General features: G+C 45.5%; 1 protein-coding gene across 5 annotated transcripts in view; it reads right to left on the reverse strand.

The window, feature by feature from the left end:
* KLF8 (Kruppel like factor 8) overlaps positions 1–24491 on the reverse strand; it is a 283965-nt gene that overhangs the window by 154058 nt on the left and 105416 nt on the right. The window contains exon 1 of one of the 5 annotated variants that reach the window (XM_030210148.1): positions 9212–9278. The exons of 2 other annotated variants lie outside the window; for them this stretch is intronic. The gene's annotated coding sequence lies outside the window, so the exon portion shown is untranslated. Of the gene's footprint in view, positions 1–2221; positions 2238–3569; positions 3608–9211; positions 9279–24491 lie in introns of those variants that run through there. 2 more of the 5 variants (XM_030210145.1, XM_030210146.1) reach the window with 2 other exon arrangements.

Raw genomic sequence — 24491 nt, forward strand, 5'->3', positions numbered from 1 at the left:
GCCAGTTAGAAAACACATTCAGGTCAAGCTTTTGTATGTGGTTTTTAAGGCAGTACATAAGCTTGTCCCCAAGTAACCAATGACATAACTAAGGGGTCCTTTTACTAAGCTGCATAGGTGCCTACGCACGCCCAACATGCATCAATTTGGAGTTACCACCCAGCTACCGCGTGGCCCGTGTGGTAATTTCATCTGTGATGCATGTCCGCTACGTGCGCCAGAAAATATATTTTATTTTCTGGCACGTGGCAAAAATTGGGCGGGTAACTCCAACTTGACATGCATAGGCAATTACCGGACGGTTAACGCAAGAGACCTTACCACTACGCCAATGGCTGGCGGTAAGGTCTCAGACCCAAAACAGGTGCGCTGAAAAATGGATATGCTCGCGTCTACAACATGCGCCTACACTACCGCAGCCCATTTTCAGCGCACCTTAGTAAAATGACCCCTATATGATTATACCCGTTATTCAACTGCATTCACCTCAAAAAGGCTATTTGATTTTCCTGCCAATGCTCATTATTTGTTTGCAATATACATGGCATGCCACTTCTATGTATCAGGGCCCTTATCTCTGAAATAAATTACCATCTGCTTTTATGTTACTGTACACCGCCTTCAAAAAGGCGGCAAATAAATCCTAATAAATAAATGTTAGAACTGAATTATAAGGGGTTAAGCACCTGCAATATTCAGTGCCTGTGCCCACATAGAACCGGCCATTACATACTGTATTAAGGAGTAATGTCAGAAAATTCTTTTCCCGGAGAGGGTGGTTGATGCCTGGAATGCCCTGCTGAGGGAGGTGGTGGAGAAAAAAACCTGTGGCGGAATTAAAAAAATTGAGCCTGCCATGAGTGGGAAAGCGCGGGGTACAAATGTAACAAATAAAAAGGCAAGGGATAAACACAGAGGATCTCTAATTAGAAAATGAATGGTATATTAAAAAAAAAAAAATCTAAAGGGCTGCATAGGTGTTTGCATGTCAAGCATGTAAGCCGCATTGAGCCTGCCATGAGTGGGAAAGCGCGGGGTACAAATGTAACAAACAAACAAAAAAAAAAAGTGGTGCTTAGATGGCAACTCTGGCTGTATCAACCAAGTCCGGTGCTGGCTGGTCTGACTCCCAAATATAGCAATCTGAATGTAGGATGAGCTGGAGAGAGCTTTGACAGAAACTCCAACGATTTGGAACGTGAGGACAGTGCCGGGCAGACTTTTACAGTCTGTGCCCCACAAATGACAAGACGGATTTGGATAGGCTGGAAAGGGCTTTGATGGCAACTCCAGAAGTTGGAACGTAAGGACAGAGCCTGGCAGATTTCTATGGTTTATGTCCCAAAAACACCAAAGAAAGATCACGATCAAGTTTATAGTATCACGTTCATTGCTGATTTAATCTTGAATCGATAACGAATGTGAATGTTGTGCAGACTGAATGGACCATTCATGTCTTTTATCTGCTGTGACTTACTATGTTACTATGTAAGAAAGTCCTAACTTTGCCCAGTTAGTTATGCGCATGGGGTGTAGCTAGGTGGGTGCAAGGGCCCCCACAGATTTAGCCCTGGCCCTCTCTTCTTCAGCGCCAGTCTCTGGCACGTTCGCTGATCTGTTTCTGTGAGTCCTGACTCCTGACGCCCTGCACACGTGCATGCAGGACGTCAGGACTCACAGAAACAGATCAGCGAACGCGCCGGAGACCAGCACTGAAGAAGACTTCAGCTGGTGGGGGTTGGGGATCCCCACCAGCAAAGGTACCTTGCGGTGGCGACGGGGGAGGGTCGGCGGCGGGCTAAACTGTGCCCCCCACCTCGGGCTCTGGGCCCCCCTCCTGCCGAGGTCTGACTACGCCCCTGGTTATGCGGGTACAGCATTGAATATCACTGTTAAACACAGAAACATAGAAAAATGAAGGCAGACCTATCCAGTCTGCCCATCCGTTGCCTGCATAACACCTAGGCACCTCTGAAGACCCAGATAGAAAAACAGAAACATGACAGCAGACAAGGGCCAAAAGGCCCATCCAGTCTGCCCATCTTCAGCATTCACTATTGCCTCCTCTCCCTAAGAGATCCCAGGACCCAGCACTGAATATCCAGGTCAAATTTAGCTGGTAATGGTCAGCGTTTAAAGAACCCTGAATGCTGCTGGCTGAATATTGACCCAAAAGATTTTAGGAAGAGATTGAAGATGGAAAAATTAGTTCATACAGTACCTGGTAACAGGCATAGCCCGCAAATCTCTGGATTGATCTGTGAGATGCTATGGAAGTGGCTGTTTGTGAAAGATTTATGATTTATTAGTGTTTTCATCATATATTTATTCTTTCTAGGAGGTTGAAAAGAGAGCTATACAAGAGTCAAGAATGTCTGTCCATCTGTGGCCAAAAATAAAATAAAACAAAACTCTGAAGTTTTAACAGAATGGGATAAAATGTAGCATTAGGAGAAAACTGGTAAAAGACACAGGATGAGTTTGAAAATGGCCCAGTGCATTTCTATGGGAAAAGGATTTCCAGCTTCTGTAGCATAGTCACTTAAAGTGAAATGTAGCAGTTAGAGTAAGGGCTAAGCAGTTAAAAGGTGCAATTCCCTACTCTTTGAAACTTCCCAACTCCCCCCCCCCCCCCCCCACAACTGGCCCACCCCCAATCTGCCCTCACAGCCCATCTGCTACACCACCCTGCAAACTATCCTGTTTCCAAAACTTATCCCTTGCAACTGTTCCAACACCCTGTTAACTGCCCTATTCCCAAAAACTGATCCACTGCAACTGCACACCACTCCACATACTGCCCCCACATTTAAAAACTATCCCAAGTCACACCATCCCTAAACTGCCCCAACCCCTAAAACTACTTCCTGCAAAACTTCTACACTACAAAAGAAAAAATACCCAAATTGTCCCACCACCCTATAAACTGTCCCACTGCCAAAAAAGCACACCTTCTCACAAACTGTCCTACCCCAGTAAATAACCCTCCATAAAAATTACCTCACACCCCCAACAAAACTAAACCTACAACTTCACACAATAGCCCACAAACTGCCCAAAACCAAAAACTGCCCCCCTGCAACTGTCCCACCACCACACAAATTGCCCCAGCCTCAAAACTAATTCCCCACAATTAGCCCAACATGGTCCAAACTACCCCCCACATATGACCTCACAAGTGCTCCCAACTCCAGATGCCTCCCCTTCCTCCACACAAACACACACACACCACATATGCAAGAAATAATAAAGTACACATATACCCCTACATATGGGCACACAGGGAACTGTAAAATATTTCCCTATCCCTTTCTTTCTTGTTAATTCTACTCTGAAAACTACTTAAAGAATCATGCCATTCTCTTATTGGTTGGTATGTGTATTGGTAAGCAACATCTGTTGCCTTGGGCAGGCCAGTTTAAGCCACTGGCAAATTTTGCACATACTTTGTGGCTACAAGTATTTTTTTTTTTGGGGGGGGGGGGGGGGAGGCTGAGACATATGCTCAGGACTCAAGAGATTAGGATTACCAACTGTCTGGCATTTTTCTGAATTCAGCTGAATTTTACCTTAAATTCCAGAAGGTAGAATGATAGGTAAAGTTTAGTTCCTCATGCCCCCTCTACTCCTCTCTCCCCCTTTGAATGAGCTAGCCCTCCCTTCCTCCATTGTAATTAGCAACAGAAACTGCAGGTAAGAACCAGTGTTGCAAACCTCGCTTTTTCCCTGCGAGTTTGGGCTTTTTTTTTTTTAAAGAACTCACGTGGGGGGGGGGGGGGGTTGAATTCGCAGGTAGCTTATTTTTGGGCTTATTGGCACTGGCAAGATATGTGAGCATAACGACTCACATACACTGGCAGTGGCCTCAGCCACAACTCTAGCATCTCGCGATTGGTAGAGTTGTGGTCTCCTGGGGCGGGACACCAGGCACTAACAGTGCAGAGCCGGAATGCAGAAGAGGGTTAGGGTAAGCACCAGTTCCAACTCCGGTTCCTCTAATGTCGGGTGAGTGTTTTATTGTATGATTAAAATTCACAGTATGTAAAACAACTGGACTTATTTTGAGGCTTGTTTTTGAACCGATATCGCATGTTTTGGGCTTATTTTTTTTAGGGAAAATGTACTTGTTTTTCCAGGACTACCTGGCAACACTGAAGATCCAGTTAATGGGAAGGCAGTCAGGGCAAAGGACTGAAAGGCAGCTCTAGTCACATGAAGGGAGGAGGTAGAGAAAGTTTATGCTGTAGAAATTTATTTATTATTTATTTAATTTATTGGGATTTATTACCTGCCTTTATTGAGAGATTCACCCAAGGCGGTGTACAGTAGGTGCAGTTTAACATCAAGCTTACAATTTTGTTAACAGCATAACAATATTAAAATGTACAAAAATAAACAACTACAATGAAAGAGGAAAACTTAAAATCAGCAAATTGAAACCTATTACCATGAAACAGGATCAAAAATATACACATTTAACAGCACTGAAATTCAAATAACAGAGATATAATACGATGCAAGCATAAGAGTGATGGAATATCTAATAAGCATACAATTAGAACATTCAAATAATATTGCTATAATACTAATGCTTTTCTACAATACAACAGAAATATCTTATATTTCATCCTAAAATGCTACAATACATTTCTACTGACGAAGCAGTTCAAACAGCTGCAGTATACATAGTAATTAAGGAATTCCCCTTTCATAGTGCTTTCCCTCTCATCTCCTCTCCTGATCACAGTCACACAAAAAACACACACATACACACTCCAACATATAAAACACATATGGACACACACAACAAACGTGTATACCCCTCCCCCCCCCCCCCACACACACACACATGCTTTCCTAATATATATATATATTTTTTAATATTTGTGTTTTGCCTAGAGATTTCATTGGGAATGTGAAGGGTTAGATTAAGTTGAATAAATTAAACTAAGAGGTGGCAAGAGAAAAAAAAATTGACATTTCAGTGCAATACCTGAATTCGTTAATTTGTTCCACAGAATAATTACATAACCTTGATTACCCTCACCTTAGTTACATTGCTTTCTATATCCATTTGCAGACAAAAATCATAGCATATCTACAGTAGTGAACATTCCTGGGCCTTGCAGTCCCCAACTCCTTCCCACTGGTAAGTCAGAAAACCTTATTTTGGTGTGGCAACTTGTACATGTGCTGCCAAAAATAGATATTTTGCAATAAGTAGCCTATCTGGCTCATTTTCGAAAGAGAAGGACGCCAATCTTTTGGCACAAATCGGAAGATGGGTGTCCTTCTCACAGCGTCGTCCAAATCAGTATAATCGAAAGCCGATTTTGGACGTCCCCAACTGCCTTCCATCGCAGGGATGGCCAAAGATAAGGGGGTGTATCGGAGGCGTAGCGAAGGCGTGCCTAACACATGGATGTCCTTGACCCATAATAGAAAAAAAAGGGCGTCTCTGACGAGCACTTGGACGACTTTACCTTATCCTGTTTTTCTTAAGACCAAGGAACAAAAAGGTGGCCGAAATGACCAGATGACCACCGGAGAGAATCGGGGATGACCTCCCCCTTACTCCCCCAGTGGTCACTAACCCCCTCCCACCCTCAAAAAATCTTTAAAAATATTTTGTGCCAGCCTCAGATGTCATACTCAAGTCCATCACAGCAGTATGCAGGTACCTGGAGCAGTTTTAGTGGGTGCAGTGCACTTCAGACAGGCGTACCCAGGCCCATCCCCCTCCCTACCTGTTACGTTTGTGCAGGAAACAGCGAGCCCCCCAAAACCCACCACAAACCCACTGTACCCACATCTATGTGCCCCCCTTCACCCATAAGGGCTACGGTAGTGGTGTACAGTTGTGGGGAGTGGGTTTGGGGGGTGGGTTGGGGGGCTCAGCACACAAGGTAAGGGAGCTGTGTTCCTGGGAGCATTTTATGAAGTCCACTGCAGTGCCCCCTAGGGTGCCCGGTTGGTGTCCTGGCATGTCAGGGGGATCAGTGCACTACAAATGGTGGCTCCTCCCACGACCAAAGGGCTTGCATTTGGTCATTTCTGAGATGGGCGTTCTTGGTTTCCATTATCACTGAAAATCAGAAACGACCAAGTCTTGGGATGACCATCTCTAAGGACGACCAAAATTTCAAGATTTGGGCGTCCCCGACCGTATTATCGAAACGAAAGATGGACGTCCATCTTGTTTTGATAATACAGGTTTCCCCGCCCCTCCATTGGGACGTTTTGCGAGGACGTCCTCAACAAAACTTGGGCGTCCCTTTCAATTATGCCCCTCTAAGTGTCTTTTTTAAAATACCTGCACAATCATGGCTGTGCATATTTACACCTGTTCAGGAACAAGTATAAATATATTGCAGTTGAAATTCACACACAGGTACACATTCTATAACCTGCTTATGTATTTCTGGACTCTGCCCACACTACAGCCTCAAACACACCTACACTTAGGTAATGTAAAAAGTACGCGCCTTCTGGTCACTGTGTGTACTTTTATGCACACCCTCCTTGGGGAATTTTATTTTATTAAGAGCCCTGTTTACTAAGGCGAGTTAGCATTTTTAACGCGCCTACAATTAGCGTGTGCGTTAACTGTGTAGGTGCCTATAGGGATATTGTAGGCGCATACATGGTTAACATGTATACATGATTAACGCGTGTTAAAAACGCTAACGCGCCTATAACGTGGCTTAGTCAACAGGGCCCTAAGAGATATTTTACACAAAAAAATCATTTCTAAAACTATCCTTGAAGGGGGAAATTAAAATAGATATTTCCATAGGTGCATCAGTGTTTCACATGCAGAAATATTCTCCTCAAAGTTGCCTAGAGTGTATGCATTTAAAACTAACGTGCATACACCCTCTATGCTCATATGTTTTCTCACATGGGCGGAAGTGCTCCAGGCGTTGGAACTAGGGTGGACTTGTGCATGTTGTTTTATAAAATAAGCATGTAAATAAACTGCCAAACTTGTGCATGCCAAAGAAAATAATTTATCCACACACCAGCTATGAAGATTAAGAGGCCTGAAGCCTCAATGTACTTAAAATACAAGGCAGAAAAACAAAATAAAATAGATTAGAATTATCTCCTTTTATTATTATTATTAAGGTTTTCTCTGCAACAGCAAATTTTAGACAGAGAATAGCCTTTTCACTCTGACTAAACAAACAAACAAACAAACAAACAAACAAAAAAAAGAAATAAAAATCCCACCAAAATTTCCAAAGCAGTTCTGTGGAATGAAAAGGTAAGCATACAAAGCATTTCACTCAACATCAGAGAGTGATGAAACAGCCAAGTTAACAGTAAATATCTGACAGGTAGCTGTTTGAGGATCTTGTCAAAGGCTGGCACACAATTCTTATGCATATACTGGGAAAACACAGAATCTTTCTGTTCAGGGTCTGTACAAAACAGACATATAGCCTTTGTTGGGGCAGGAGGGTGAGGAATTTATGGCCAGTTACCTACGCAGGGTCAGATTTTTGGATCTATTATTTATTTAAAATGTCTTATATTCAAGCCCTTCAATTATAAGAAGATCGAAGTGGGTCACAAAACAAACAAAATAAAAAAGCACATTACAAATAATAAAAATAGTACAATACACTACAGCAAAGTTAAGCATACAAGATTTCACCCACCTATAGGAATCACAAGTAATTATTAAGGAAACACTTAGGTAATACAATACAGCCCAGAGTATAAAGATAGAGTGGCACACCCCAATGGTGTTTCACTTATCAGACCATGGGAGTGCTCAAAAACACCATCAGGGAGTGCTTTTACTCTTGCTATAAAGCTGGTGATACAGTATTAAGGACTGTGGCCCAGATGCACTAAACTTTAACGACCCTTTAAGGAAGAAATTTTCAACCATAGCATGCATTAAAGGCCATTTTCCGATGACGCTAGCAGCTAACGAAAACAGAATGCAAACGAGTCACTTACAATTGCAATGTGGACAGTTCAGGATGCACTAACCATACCAACGATTGCACCGAATCATTTACCGTGAAATATTTAACGTGAGGTCAGAGCTGTCATACAGACACTGCTCCCCGCTTCTCCCTGCAGCATAAAAATCCAAGCTGGCACGTTTGAAAATATAAATAGCCCACACAAACACGTGGCTCCCCGCTTCCCCCTGCATAAAAAAGAAAATCAAACCAAAAAGCAAAAAAGGATCGGGAGGGGGCAAAGGCGCTCGTCAGGAGCGTCCTCTATGGACAGCCTTGCCCCCCCCCCCCGCCCGAGGTCGCCGCTGCTCCCCGCTTCCCCCTGTATTAAATAAAAAATCAAAACAAAAATCAAAAGTTTAGCAGCCCCGGCCCCCCTCCCTTCCTGTCTCTCTCTTTCTCCTTCTCCCACAGCTCCGCCTCCCGCCATCCTCTGCCCCCATGCCCCGCCCCCCTGAGGTCGTCGCCGCCGCTCCCTCCCCTCCACCGGACCCCCCCTCTGCCTTACCGGGCCCACGCAGCGCCTCTCACCTCTGTGTGAAGGCGCTGCAGGGGCAAGAAGAACATCTGATCGCCGCGAGTCTTCAGGACGTCTCTCCTTCCCTGACCTGGGCCCGCCCCCGGTTTTTTTGTTTTGTTTTGTTTTGACGTTTGTGGCATGCGCAGAGCAGCCAGCATAACGCTTGGCTGCTCTGCACATGCTTTAGGGGCCGATTAACGACGGGGATTACACCAGTTTGGTGCATTGTACTTTACAATACCGCACCGAACTTGTGCGGCTTGTTTTTTTGGTGCATTCTTCGTTTTTTTTAATTCGTTAAGGACTTTTACGTTTTAGATTTTTTTACATTTGGTTGATGCATCTGGGTGTGTTAATTACCAAAATGTTTCCCTTGCCATCCTGCAGGTGTGGCTCTTGCTAGGTTCTTCTTCTGAAGCAGCAGTTTGGCTTCTTGCAGCAATATCCAACCACCATTTAGCACTTGTGGAATTTCCATGGCAGAGCTCTCACCACCCTCTCTACCTGTGATGAACGTGCTGTGGTAAATTTGTCTCTAAAGAATCTCAACCACTTCCATTTTCTTTTTAAGCAGTCATACTCTCAGCTACTACTCTGGGACTCTCCATATCCCACCTTGAGATTGCTGTTGTTTAGCAAAAAAGTGGGCAGGAAAATGCAAATCAGCTTCCTCTCTCACCTTCTACTCTCTCATATATATGCACACACTCACTCTCTCCCCTTCTGGCACCTTTTAGGGTTGACTTTAGCATTCCCTTATTTGTCCCCCTCCACTTCACTCTAGTCTCAGCTGAGTTCAGGACTACAGAGAGCTGCAAGCTAAATTGTGTCTGCTCTAGTCCCTCCCCTCTTATGTCTCTCCACATGATGCCTACTCAAACAGGAGGGAAGGGTTTAAGGTTAAAGTGAACATGCCAGAGCAGAAAACAAAGCTTACAATCAACAGGTTTATACCCTAGACCAGTGATGGGCAACCTTTTGAGCTTGGTGTGTCAAAATTCACCAAAAAATCGAGCATAACTCGGGTGGTGTGTCACTTCAAGAAAAATCACTGCTGCTAGGACGGCCCCCGGGCCCCCCCTACCCGAGATCGCTGCCCACCCGAGGTCACCGGGCCCCCCCTCCACCCGCTACCGGGCCCGGAACTAACCTTAAAGCCTCCTTTCACGCTGCAGCAAGCAGCAGCAGGGCAGACCTCTCCTCCTTCCTTCTGTGCTCCGCCCTCGCGGACGTTACGTCAGGCGAGGTCAGGACACGGCAGGAAGGAGTGGCCTGCCCTGCTGCTGCGACGTGAAAGGAGGCTTTAAGGTTAGTTTCCGGGAGCGAGGAGGGAGGGCGGACCACACTGCGGCGGCGCTGCGTGTCATCGAAAATGGCTAAGCGTGTCAGTGCTGACACGCGTGTCATAGGTTCACCATCAGGGCCCTAGACCATGGTGGAGGGTAAAGTGACTTTCCTAATATTACAATAGTAGTAGTGGGATTTGAACCTGGCACCCTGGTGCTCTGATCACTAGGCTTCTCCTCCACTCTGCACAATTCTCCAGCTCCTCCTTGCTTGGCTCCTGAAGGCTACCTGAAGGGGAAGGCCTTGATCCAGGCCCACTGCCACACTAGCCATTGCTCTGAGCAGGCTAGAAAATAGGATCAGCTGCAGGACTTAACCAGTCATGGGAGCAAGGCCTGCTGTGAAGGCGATCCTCCTCAAAAGAATACAGCTGCACACCTAATGGCAGTTCTAAACTTTTAAATACGACTAAAGTTACTAGACTAGCAGCAGTAGCTTGGTGTGCTGGCATTCCAGCTCTCAGATGTTTGTACCCCACCTGTATCACCCAGCCCTTCTGACAGCCCTAGCTAGAGTGGTAAACCACAAGGCCTCTACCCAGAGCATTCCAGTGACCTGGAGTCTTCCGAGGAATGGCATGCAGCAGCAATGATGAACTCCAGATAGTTAAAAGCCAAACAGGAATCTGGTTCTCAGGAAAAAGCTGAAACTGTGTAAGTTAACCATGAATTAGATTTATTACGTAATACATCTCATAGGATATTCATTGTGATAGTCCTGAAAACCAGAACACATCAAGACCAATTCTATAATCTAAGAGCTAACATTTAGGCATCCACTGTGTGTGTAAATGTTTAAGATACTATCATAAACATGTGTCTATGCACACTTGGTGAATATGCCAGTATGAAGCCAAAGAAAGATCATGATCAAGTATATAATATCACATTCATTGTTGATTTAAATCTGTTGGGCAGACTGGATGAACCGTTCAGGTCTTTATCTGCCGTCACTTACTATGTTATGTTATAAAGCTCTAATCTGTAAATGCACGACTCTCTTGCAAGGGCATTATTTGCAAGGTGGCAGAGCCGGTGGTGGGAGGCGGGGCTAGTGGTTGGGAGGCGGGACTAGTGCTGGGCAGACTTCTACGGTCTGTGCTCTGAAAATGGCAGATACAAATCATGGTCGGGTATACACATAAAGTAGCACATATGAGTTTGTCTTGTTGGGCAGACTGGCTGGACCATACAGGTCTTTCTCTGCCGTCATCTACTATGTTACTATCCACCTTATAATTGAAAGTGATTGCTGGCCGTTTCCCGACATAAATCAGGAGATGGCCGGCGATCTCGGAAAAGCAGCGAAATCGGTATAATCGAAAGCTGCATTTTTGACAGCATCGCCGCTTTCCCGTCGTCTCGCCGTCGAAAGTTCAAAGATGCGTGTCACCGGCTAAGCGAAAGTGGGGCATGGGCGGGCATGGGCTTGGCTACCAGATGGCCGGCTTTCGCCGATAATGGAAAAAAAAACCCGGCGATAAGCAGTATTTCGCCGGGTTTACTTGGTCTTTTTATTTTCACGACCAAGCCTCAAAAAGGTGCCCCAACTGACCAGATGACCACCAGAGGGAATGGGGGATGACCTCCCCGTAGTCCCCCAGTGATCACCAACCCTCTCCCACACTAACAAAATAAAATTACAAACCTTTTTTGCCAGCCTGTATGCCAGCCTCAAATGATATACCCACCTCCATGACAGCAGAATGTGTTCTATCCTCAGACAGCCTTTCCCTAGTTGTGATGTGGCTCTCGGGTGAGTGTGACACCTTTTCTGTTAGGTGCACTGCAGAGTCACATCAGCAATGCATTGTGGTGGGTGTAGGGTACTGGGCTGTACTCCCATGGTGCTTTTCCCCCTGCTAACTGGGTCAGAGTGTGCCCTGTTTTACTTCCGTTAGTCCATGAGGTAGTGGCCATATTTGTAAGCCAGTTTTAGATCCCTTTCATGTGTTATTCATGTTAGAGAACTTAGTTATTACCTTGAATGTTGCTGAAAGAGGGCATTGTACAACATTCTGCCATCTCTGACCTATTGCTAATCTCAGTACCAGGAAGACTCTGCCAGTGGGGCACAACCTCTGATTTGCAGTTAACTGTGAGTAAACGTGCTTATTCAAATAAAGGACTTTTTCAAAGAGATTAGTCTTCAGGTGTCAACTGGTGTGGCAAGCTTATACAGCAGCAACAAGTCCTGCCCCTGGAGCACTTTTAGTGGGTACCGCAGTGCACTTAAGGCAGGCGGACCCAGACCCACCCCCACTACCTGTAACACTTGTGCTGGTAATGGGAGCCCTCCAAAACCCACTGTACCCACATGTCTAGGGTGCCCAGTTGGTGTCCTGGCATGTCAGAGGGACCAGTACGCTACAAATGCTGGCTCCTCCCATGACCAAATGGCTTGGATTTCACCGGGTTGGAGATCGCCGGTATTTTTTTCTATTATCGCTGAAAAACAAACCCGGCCATCTCAAACCCGGCGAAATCCAAGCCATTTGGCCAGCCTAAACCGTATTATCGAAAAAAAAAATGGCCAGCCATCTTTTTCGATAATACGGTTCCGGCCAGCTGTAGCGCCTCCGCCACAATAGATCGACGGCGACCTATTTGGCCGGCGACGTTCTATTATGCCCCTCTATATGGACAGGACATAGGCAGGTCTCCCACTTAGAGAATACTGTAAGTTACACACCTCCCTCCCTGCCACATTTAGGTGCCCAGACTTACACCAGCTGTAGAACTGGTGTAACTGCAGGTGTCTAAATGTTAGGTGCTGATACCAGGTTATGCTAATATTCTATAACGGAACCAACGTACCTAAAATCTGTTATACTATAGGATCCTAGTGCATGCCCTTGGTACACCTAAATGGAGGTGCTCAGTTATAGAATTGTCCTCATAATGGCCCTCGAGGACTATAGAAACAGAGAAAAATGTAGGCAGATAAAGACTATATGACCTATCCAGTCTGCCCATCCATGCCATCTACTCTTCCTATCACTCCATTAGAGATCCTATGTACTTGTCCCAAGCTCTCTCGAATTCTGACACTGGTTTTGTCTCCATCACTTCCACCAGGAGGCCACGAATTCACCACCCTTTCTGTGGAGAAGTATTTCCTCAGGTTACTTCTGAATCTATCCCCTTTCAGCTTCATCCTATGCCCCCTCGTTCCAGAGCTTCCTTTGGCTTAGTAACACTAGCACTGATGACAAAAGTTATTCAAAGTCGTTAACTCGCGAGAGGATTGTGAAAAATTACAGAAGGACCTTACAAGACTGGGAGACTGAGCAGCTAAATGGCAGATGACATTTAATGTGAACAAGTGCAAGGTGATGCATGTGGGAAAAAAGAACCCGAATTATAGCTACATCATGCAAGGTTCCACATTAGGAGTTACGGACCAAGAAAGGGATCTGGGTGTTGTCGTTGATAACACACTGAAACCTTCTGCTCAGTGTGCTGCTGCAGCTAGGAAAGCAAATAGAATGTTGGGTATTATTAGGAAAGGTATGGAGAACAGATGTGAGGATGTTATAATGCCGTTGTTTCGCTCCATGGTGCGACCGCACCTTGAATATTGTGTTTAATTCTGGTTGCCGCATCTCAAGAAAGATATAGCAGAACTGGAAAAGGTGCAGTGAAGGGTGACAAAAATGATAGCAGGGATGGGATGACTTCCCTATGAGGAAAGACTAAGGAGGCTAGGGCTTTTCAGTTTGGAGAAGAGACAGCTGAGGGGAGACATGATAGAGATATATAAAATAATGAGTGGAGAGGAACAGGTGGATGTGAAGCGTCTGTTCACGCTTTCCAAAAATACTAGGACTAGGGGGCATGCGATGAAACTACAGTGTAGTAAATTTAAAACAAATAGGAGAAAAATTTTCTTCACCCAACGCATAATTAAACTCTGGAATTCGTTGACGGAGAACATAGTGAAGGCGGTTAGCTTGGCGGAGTTTAAAAAGGGATTGGCCGGTTTCCTAAAGGACAAGTCCGCTACTAAATGGACTTAGGAAAAATCCACAATTTCGGAAATAACTTGTATAAAATGTTTGAACGTTTGGGTAGCTTGCCAGGTGCCCGTGACCTGGATTGGCCGCTGTCGGGGACAGGATGCTGGGCTCGATGGATCTTTGGTCTTTTCCCAGTATGGCATTACTTATGTACTTATATGCCAGACAAATAAGTTAAAAAACAAACAAACACAATATCAGAGATTATGCATCTGTTTTGCAAAAACTGGGCACCAACCCCCTTTAACAGCAATAGGTACATTGAAAGATGCTCTGGTAATGGCACAAATATCAAATGGCTGAGAATAGATTTTACTTAATAGACAAGTTGCCCCTCTAAAGCATTCCCAGCACTGTAAACTCACTAGGAAGCCCTACAGCAGAGCTTGTTATCAGATCGGCCAGGCTGAAAACTGGTGCAAGGGAGCTTCAGTTGTCAGAATAACAGCTGCAAGAGACAAATGCTGGTCACTAGGCAGAAGTAAAAGTCCAGCTGCTCAGCCTGAGGAAGTATTCCCAGCTCCAGGAAAAGGGTCTCTCAGGAAAGATTCCAACCAGTGAGATATCCAGCATGCTTTTTAATTGAATAGGCAGAATGGTTGTGTGCATGGCAAGCTTATACAACACTGGTACCAAGTGCTCCAGCAGAACTGCGAGTAGAGGGAGGCTGCATACCAGCTGTAGACATGAGTACTACACAGCCTGACCCATGTGCTTTCATAACTAATAAAACTAGGCAGAAAACAAATACAACATGTTGCCTTGTGCAAATGATGGCACTCTGTTATATGAAGTCATGTGACAAGACGCAGGAGAAGCTTAGCCCTTAGGCTGATGCAGAAACCAAAGCTGTTTTCCCAGCACCCATGTGGTGAGCTTAAGCCTGAGAACTGTTGCAGAGATGGAAGGGAGGGAGGGGAGGCAGGAAGTGCGTGTACTGCCTTACTCAAGAATGCCTGCTGCTTATTGTAGTGTGCTGACCAGCTGGCCCAGTGTACATACACTAAGCATCCTTGCCCAGTCTTGGGTTTCTAAATGCAGCCCTACACTCTGCCAGTTGCAATCACAGTTCTGTTTACAGATACGCTGATCCTAAAAACTCAACCCACGTCAGTCTGTAACATAGCACTTAAATTTACTCACCGATTATGCCCATAATTTATTTTTAGAAACCTAGCAGTTACACAGGTAAGTATACGCTTACGCATGCAAGAGGCTAAGTGCTCAGCGTTATTCTATAAATGAGGCATGCAACTCATGGGGTGGGAGGGAGGACATGGTCAGGGCCAACATTTACTAACATAAAACTTACAGAATAAATTATACGCTAAACCGCCTCATTTTGACACACTCACTTAGGCCTATTGACATGAAACGTAGGCAGACTGATGCCAATTTACATTAGTATTCCATAATGGCACCCAGCATATAGGGGCACGGCATATACACACTGCATACAGCTGCCTAAATTATAGTGCCCAGTTACAGAATTGCCACCTATCCTCCAAATTCTATAAATGGCGCCCAAAGCTAGGCACATAATTGGGTGCGCAGTTAAAGAATAAAGTGAGTTACATGTGTAACATAATTAACTAATGGCACTACATTGGCAAATAATTGGTGATAGATACCAATACATGGCATTAACAAGCACTATTTGGTGCTAATTTGCAGCTGTACGCGAAACAGACTACAAATAGTGCGCCTAACTTCTCTCAAATGCAAGTGCAAAGGGAGTGTTAACGTGGGAGCAGCATGGACATGTCAGGGGCATTCCAACTATTCTTGTGTGCTCTTTATAAAATAGTTGCATTTGCTCACCATCATTTGTGCCAGCCATAGACACAGGGGCGGCCCAAGACAGTCTGCCATGAGGCGAGGGGATAGTCTGACATCTCCCCCCTTCCTTCCTTCCTTCCTTTCCCGAATGTACCTTCTTTTCTGGCTTTCCAAAAGTCGGGGGTGACAGCAGTTCCCATAAGCTGCCCTGCTGCCAGCCCCAGTGGCCCCTTCTCTCTACTGTGGCCCGCTCTACCTCTCAGGAAACAGGAAGTATATCAAAGAGGCGGGCCGTAAGAGAAAAGGGGTCTGCAGCAGGGCAGCATATGGGAACCGCTGCCACCCTGACTTTTGGAAAGCAAGAAAAGACTTTAAATTCGGGGAAGGAAGAGCAGGGGCAATGCCAGAGCGCAGTGGGTGTGAGGGTGGATGCCGCTCCAAAAGACTGCTGCCTGAGGCCCCTGCCTCAGGTGGCCAAATGGTATGGCCACCACTGCACAGACATGGCCATAAGCAGTTGTGCGTAAAATCTTGTGTTTAACTACAGATTTACGCTAGTATTCTACAACAGATTTAGAGTACAACTCTGCCATTACAGAATACTTGTTTAGTGCCCAATTTTTTGGCATCTAACTTTTACCCCTAATATGCTTAAACAAGAGGACCTAGATAAAAATGCTCCAGCCACCCTATTCACCAACAGAGCAGTAAGAAGAGGACACCTGGCCCCATATCATAGGAACCAGAGAGAGAGAGGAGAGTGGAGGAACAAGGCTGACAGGCTGGTGTAAAGATATGGTGAAAAAGTTGACTTCAACATGGAAACTTCTGTGCTCACTTATCTAGAAGAGCAGAGAACGAAGAATGACAATATCCTGAGTTTGACAGAGAAAGAAGTCCTGCGGTCAGTCAAGCTTATTATTATTTGTTACATTTGTACCCCACATTTTCTCACCTATTTGCAGGCTCAATGTGGCTTACATAGTACCTTGAGGCGTTAGTCGCCTCCGGTGATGAAACAAATACAAAGTGATGTTATCATCAAAGAGGTTCATGTGTTACAAACGCATTAGGAGAATCGTAGAGAAGAAGAGTTATAAAGTGTTCATTATGGCTTTGGTTTCGTTGTGTTGCTGGGTTCAGGCACCTAAGTTGGATCAGTAGGTTATGCCTTTTTGAACAGGTTGGTCTTTAGTGATTTCCGGAAGCTAAGGTGGTTGTATGTTGTTTTTATGGCTTTCGGTAGTGCATTCCACAGTTGCGTGCTTATATAGGAGAAGCTGGATCCGTAAACTGATTTGTACTTGAGTCCTGTACAGCTAGGGTAGTGAAGATTTAAGTATGTTCATGATGGTTCGATTGTGTTTCTGGTTGGCAGGTCTACAGGGTCGGTCATATATCCTGGGGCTTCGCCATAGATAATTTTGTGGACCAGGGTGCAGACTGAAAGTTATACGTTCCTTGATTGGGAGCCAATGCAGTTTTTCTCAGAGGGGTTTGGCACTTTCGAATCGTGATTTTCCAAATATAAGCCTGGCTGCTGTGTTTTGAGCGGTCTGTAGTTTCTTTATGAGTTGCTCTTTGCATCTCGCATAAATTCCATTGCAATAGTCTGCATGGCTTATTGCCATTGATTGTATTAGGTTACGGAATGTTGCCCTTGGGAAGAATGGTTCCACGCGTTTGAGTTTCCACATTGAGTGGAACATTTTCTTAATTATGGCGTTAACTTGGCTCTCGAGTGTAAGGTTCCGGTTGATTATGGCACTGAGGATTTTCAAGCTATCTGAAATAGGGAGGGTGTGGTGTGGTCTGGGGTGACTAAGTTTGTGGGTATGTTCGTGTTATATTGGGATGAGAGGATGAGGGAGTGTGTTTTTTCTGTATTGAGTTTTAGTTGGAATGCATTTGCCCATGAGTTCATGGTGTCCAAGCCGAGGTTGATTTCGTTGGTGATTTCTGTCAGATCATGTTTGAAGGGGATGTAAATTGTAACGTCGTCTGCATAGATAAATGGGTTGAGGCCCTGGGTGGGTTGAAAAGGATCGGTGATAGTGGTGACCATTGAGGTACTCCGCAGTCTGCTTTCCACGGTGATGATATATTTGAGTTTGATTTCACTTGGTATGTTCTGGTGGTTAGGAAACCCTTGATCCAACTGAGTACGTTTCCACTAATCCCGAAGTAGTCTAGGATTCTTAGTAGTATGCTATGATTTACCATGTCAAATGCACTGGACATGTTGAATTGGAGGAGAAGTATGCTTTTGCCTGTTGCTATTTCCTGCTTGAATTTGGCCAGGAGGGTGGTTAGCACTGTTTCGGTGCTATGGCAGGAGCGAAATCCTGATTGTGATTCATGTAGTATTGAGAATTTGTGTATGTAATCAGTGAGTTGTTTTGTTACCATACTTTCCATCAGCTTGACCGCAAGTGGGATAGATGCTACTGGGCGGTAGTTGGTGAGTTCGTTTGTGTTTTTCTTGGTATCTTTTGGTATGGGGGTGAGTAGGATGTTGCCATTTTCCCAAGGGAAGAGACCTTGTTGGAGCATGAAGTTTAGGTGGGATGTGAGATCTGTTGTGAATCGATCGGGGGCGGATTTTATAAGGTAGCTGGGGCAGGTGTCCAGTTTGCAGTGAGTGTTGGAGGTTTTCCTAAGCGCATGGGCAATAGTTTTGGTGGTGAGGAAAGTGAATTTTGACCAGGTTCAGTCCGCTGGGTATTCTCCTGAGGTTGGGTCCAGGCCATTGATGAAGTTTTCGATATCGGCTGTATTCTGAGGAAGATTATTTCGTAGTTTTACAATTTTGAAGTATTTGGCAAGTTTGTCTGCCGATGGGATGTCTGAGTTGGTTGTGAAGACCGAGGTAGTGTCCAGTAGTTTATGTACGAGTTGGTATAGTTTCGTTGTATCTTTGTGATCTGGTCCTGTTTTGGTTTTATAGTATGACCTTTTGGTTTGTCTTATTGTGTATTTGTATTTTCTGTGTATTTGCTTCCAAGCGTTAAGTGTGTGATTGTCTTTTGCTTTTATCTATGCTCGTTCAAGCTTCCTGGTTTGTGTTTTTAGTTTTTTCAGTTCATCGTTGAACCATGGGACTGGATTATGTCTATGTGAAGTTCTTGTTTGTAGGGGTGCTATTTCGTCTAATATGCTTCTGCATCTTTTATCCCATTCAGAAAGGAAGTATGTGGAGTCCGTTTGTGTTGTCCATTCATTATTATATATCTGTTGCCAGAATGTGTTCAGGTCTATTTGGCCCCTTGTGGTGTAGGTTGTTTGTTCTTGTGTTCGATATGAACCCTTTTTACGCCATTTTAGGGATAGGTTTAGTTTATAGTGGTTGGTCCAAGGTGATTATGACCATTTAATATCAGTTAAACAATCAGTTAATATCAGTAGACAATTTGTATGAGATGAGGTCAAGTGTGTGCCCTTTAGTGTGGGTTGCTTGCATGTGTGGCCATTTAAGATCCCATAAGTGGAGGAATTCCTTGCATTCACGTGCGTTAATGTCTCCTAGTAGTTAATGTGGGTGCTTGTCTGACATTGCTGTCTGGATGTCTCAACGCCACCTGAAATTAAACATGACCAAAACCGAGCTTCTCATTTTTCCCCCCCAAACCCACCTCCCCACTCCCCCCGTTTTCTATTTCTGTTGATGGCTCTCTCATTCTCCCTGTCTCCTCAGCTCGAAACCTTGGGGTCATCTTTGACTCTTCTCTCTCCTTCTCTGCTCACATCCAGCAGATCGCGAAGACCTGTCGTTTCTTTCTTTACAACATCTGTAAAATCCGAGCACTCTACCAAAACCCTCATCCACACCCTTGTCACCTCTCGTTTAGACTACTGCAATCTGCTTCTTGCTGGCCTCCCACTTAGTCACCTCTCCCCTCTCCAATCGGTTCAAAACTCTGCTGCCCGTCTTGTCTTCCGCCAGGGTCGCTTTACTCATACTACCCCTCTCCTCAAGTCACTTCACTGGCTCCCTATCCGTTTTCGCATCCTGTTCAAACTTCTTCTACTAACCTATAAATGTACTCACTCTGCTGCTCCCCAGTATCTCTCCACACTCGTCCTTCCCTACACCCCTTCCCATGCACTCCGCTCCATGGATAAATCCTTCTTATCTGTTCCCTTCTCCACTACTGCCAACTCCAGACTTCGCGCCTTCTGTCTCGCTGCACCCTACGCCTGGAATAAACTTCCTGAGCCCCTACGTCTTGCACCATCCTTGGCCACCTTTAAATCTAGACTGAAAGCCCACCTCTTTAACATTGCTTTTGACTCGTAACCACTTGTAACCACTCGCCTCCACCTACCCTCCTCTCCTCCTTCCTGTACACATTAATTGATTTGATTACTTTATTTTTTGTCTATTAGATTGTAAGCTCTTTGAGCAGGGACTGTCTTTCTTCTATGTTTGTGCAGCGCTGCATACACCTTGTAGCGCTATAGAAATGCTAAATTGTAGTAGTAGTAATGTCTCCTAGTAGTAATATGTTGGAATTGGATGCACAAGTGTTTGAGATGAGGTCCATGAAATTTGACTTGCTTTCGTTCCAGTTGCCTGGTGATCTGTAAAACAAGATACAATTCAAGTGTTCAAGTAGGGATTTGTTGTGAATTCTAATTGAGGAGATTTCAAGTTGGGGTGTTATAAACTCGGCAGTGGTTTCGGTTGTGAAGTGGGATCGATAGATTAGTGCTATGCCTCTGCCTCGCTTTCCTTTTCTGGTCCAGTGAGTGATTTTATATCCTGGAGGGCATAGGTCAAGTATTATGGGGTCTTTTTGATCATGGATCCAAGTTTCATTAATGAAGGTTATAACGATCAAGGTTTTCTGCCGTGATCCAGTCAGTTATTGGTGTTGTTTTGTTTACGACGGATCTGGCGTTGATGTAACCCACTTGAATTTTTTGGTATGGGGCTTCTGTGTTTGGGATGGTGTGTATTTTTTTTAGTTGTCGTTTCTCTCTGCTTGTGTGTGTTTGGTTTGATTTTTCTTTCCGTTCCCTTGATGTTGTCCGCGTGTTGGTATTCTTCATTTATTATGGTTATTGTCAGATTGTTGATGTGAGGGGTATTTGGTCAATCTTTGGTAATTATGTAGTATGGGTATGATGTTGTTTTCTGCGAGTGGGGTAGATAGTGTTAGATGGATCAGTGATATGGAGTAGATAGCTAGGAATAATTTGATGATGTTAATTTTGAATCAATTCGATTTGGCCTCTAGTAGCTGTGTTCGAGTGGGAGGGTTAGTTCTGGGTGAGATTTGTTCTTTGATTTGTTTCCGTCAGCTACGTGTAAACACTGTAGGAGTCAGTATCATTAGGTGAGTACTGGTACCTCAGAACGTTCCTGAGTTTCTTTCTTGGCTATGGTTTATTTTTTGGGTAGACACATATAGTATACTCACAGTTAAATGTTCAAAGGAGTTGCCCCAGGGTGCAGAGGCTCTGTGGTTCTGAGTACTGTGTCATTGGTTTGAGGTAGGTATCTGGAGAGATATTGTAGTGCAGGCGGGTAGTGTTCAGCTTGCGGTTGTATCTGGGGAGTGCAATATCACATCCGAGGGGTGCAGGATGTGTGGGTTCCACAGATGCTGGCAAGTATGTTATTTAGTTGTATTGCCATTAGTTCTGGGCGTTCTGATGGAGGTAGGAGTTAAAGGCATGGAGTAATCCTCACCTGCGCTGCCGAGGTTTGAATCATGGACACAAAGCACACTGGGTCAGCCAACTGGTCAGTATCTCTGATTGCTATCTCCTAGTTAGTACATAAGCCTTGATTTTTCCAACTCCTCTTTCAAAGCATTCTAAACATTTCCCAGTATGACAAAAAAAAAATCAAGCCAGATGGTCACCCTATGTGGAGGAATTTCCAGTGCTAACTATCTTAGTGGGAATGGGTGCTACCACATAGCTGTGGGCTTCCGCCAAAAGGAAAGACTGACCACACGGATATAGCAGCCCAAACTATGGATGACGTCCCTTCCAAGCTTCAACATGCCCCAGTGACCTAAAGGACAGAATTCAACCCCCTCCCCCCCCCCAAAAAAAAAATATGTATCCTTCTGTTAAAGCTATTTATGTTTAATTTTAATTTATTATTTATATTCTACCAAATGCAAAGGTAGATTACAATTAAACATGCACAATAAAAACATTTAAAAAAAACTACCTGACATACTATAAGGTGTATTTTCAAAGCATTTACACAAAAAGGGCCCCTTTCACTAAGGCATGTCGAAAAATGGCCTGAGGTAGTGTACACGCGTGTTTTGGGCATGTGCAGAATCATTTTTCAGTGAACCTGTAAAAAATGCCTTTTTAACATTTTTGCCAAAAATGGGTGTGCGGCAAAATGAAAATTGCCAAACATCCATTATGGGTTTGCAACCTTACCGCTAGCCATTGACTTAGTGGTAAAGTCTCATACGGTAACCGTGTGGTAATCGTATAAGCACGTAGAATGACGATTACCACCTGATTTTTGCTGCGCACCAGAAAGTGAATGATACATACCTGTAGCAGGTGTTCTCCGAGGACAGCAGGCTGATTGTTCTCACGACTGGGTGACGTCCGCGGCAGCCCCCACCAACCGGAAAAAAGCTTCGCGGGACGGTCGGCACGCAGGGCACGCCCACCGCGCATGCGCGGCCGTCTTCCCGCCCGTGCGCGACCGCTCCCGCCAGTTGAATGACTAGCAAAAGATGAAACACACAACTCCAAAGGGGAGGAGGGAGGGTAGGTGAGAACAATCAGCCTGCTGTCCTCGGAGAACACCTGCTACAGGTATGTATCATTCACTTTCTCCGAGGACAAGCAGGCTGCTTGTTCTCACGACTGGGGTATCCCTAGCTTTCAGGCTCACTCAAAACAAGAACCCAGGTCAATTGAACCTCGCAACGGCGAGGGTACAACAGAAATTGACCTACGAAGAACAACTAACTGAGAGTGCAGCCTGACCAGAATAAATTCGGGTCCTGGAGGGTGGAGTTGGATTTACACCCCAAACAGATTCTGCAGCACCGACTGCCCGAACCGACTGTCGCGTCGGGTATCCTGCTGGAGGCAGTAATGTGATGTGAATGTGTGGACAGATGACCACGTCGCAGCCTTGCAAATCTCTTCAATAGTGGCTGACTTCAAGTGGGCCACTGACGCTGCCATGGCTCTGACACTATGAGCCGTGACATGACCCTCAAGAGCCAGCCCAGCCTGGGCGTAAGTGAAGGAAATGCAATCTGCTAGCCAATTGGAGATGGTGCGTTTCCCGACAGCGACCCCTAGCCTGTTAGGGTCGAAAGAAACAAACAATTGGGCGGACTGTCTGTGGGGCTGTGTCCGCTCCAAGTAGAAGGCCAATGCTCTCTTGCAGTCCAATGTGTGCAGCTGACGTTCAGCAGGGCGGGTATGCGGCCTGGGGAAGAATGTTGGCAAGACAATTGGCTGGTTAAGATGGAACTCCGACACCACCTTCGGCAGGAACTTTGGGTGGGTGCGGAGCACTACTCTGTTGTGATGAAATTTGGTATACGGAGCATGAGCTACCAGAGCTTGAAGCTCACTGACCCTACGAGCTGAAGTAACTGCCACCAAGAAAATGACCTTCCAGGTCAAGTACTTCAGATGGCAGTAATTCAGTGGCTCAAAAGGAGGTTTCATCAGCTGGGTGAGGACGACGTTGAGATCCCATGACACTGTAGGAGGCTTGATAGGGGGCTTTGACAAAAGCAAACCTCTCATGAATCGAACGACTAAAGGCTCTCCAGAGATGGCTTTACCTTCCACACGATAATGGTAAGCACTAATAGCACTAAGATGATTCCTTACTGAGTTGGTCTTGAGGCCAGACTCTGATAAGTGCAGAAGGTATTCAAGCAGGTTCTGTGCAGGGCAAGAACGAGGTTCTAGGGCTTTGCTCTCACACCAAACGACAAACCTCCTCCACTTGAAAAAGTAACTCTTTTTAGTGGAATCCTTCCTAGAGGCAAGCAAGACCCGGGAGACACCCTCAGACAGACCCAACGCAGCAAAGTCTACGCCCTCAACATCCAGGCCGTGAGAGCCAGGGATTGAAGGTTGGGGTGCAGCAACGCTCCGTCGTTCTGCGAAATGAGAGTCGGAAAACACTCCAATCTCCACGGTTCTTCTGAGGACAACTCCAGAAGAAGAGGGAACCAGATCTGACGGGGCCAAAAGGGCGCTATCAGAATCATGGTGCCGCGGTCTTGCTTGAGCTTCAGTAAGGTCTTCCCCACCAAAGCTATGGGAGGATAAGCATACAGGAGGCCGGTCCCCCAATGAAGGAGAAAGGCGTCTGACGCTAGCCTGCCGTGTGCCTGAAGTCTGGAACAGAACAGAGGCAGCTTGTGGTTGGTCTGAGAGGCGAAAAGGTCCACCGAGGGGGTGCCCCACGCTCGGAAGATCTTGCGTACCACTCTGGCATGGAGAGACCACTCGTTCGGTTGCAATACTCTGCTCAGTCTGTCGGCCAGACTGTTGTTTACGCCTGCCAGGTACGTGGCTTGGAGGAGCATGCCGAAGTGACACGCCCAACGCCACATCCCGACGGCCTCCTGACACAGGGGGCGAGATCCGGTGCCCCCCTGCTTGTTGACGTAATACATTGCAACCTGATTGTCTGTCCGAATTTGGATAATTTGGCAGGACAGCCGATCTCTGAAAGCCTTCAGTGCGTTCCAGATCGCTCGGAGCTCCAGGAGGTTGATCTGCAGATCCTTTTCCTGGAGGGACCACAGACCCTGGGTGTGAAGCCCATCGACATGGGCTCCCCACCCCAGGCGAGATGCATCCGTCGTCAGCACTTTCGTGGGCT

Source organism: Microcaecilia unicolor, chromosome 7 (genome assembly GCF_901765095.1).
Source record: "Microcaecilia unicolor chromosome 7, aMicUni1.1, whole genome shotgun sequence".
In the NCBI taxonomy this organism is placed as follows: Eukaryota; Metazoa; Chordata; class Amphibia; order Gymnophiona; family Siphonopidae; genus Microcaecilia; species Microcaecilia unicolor.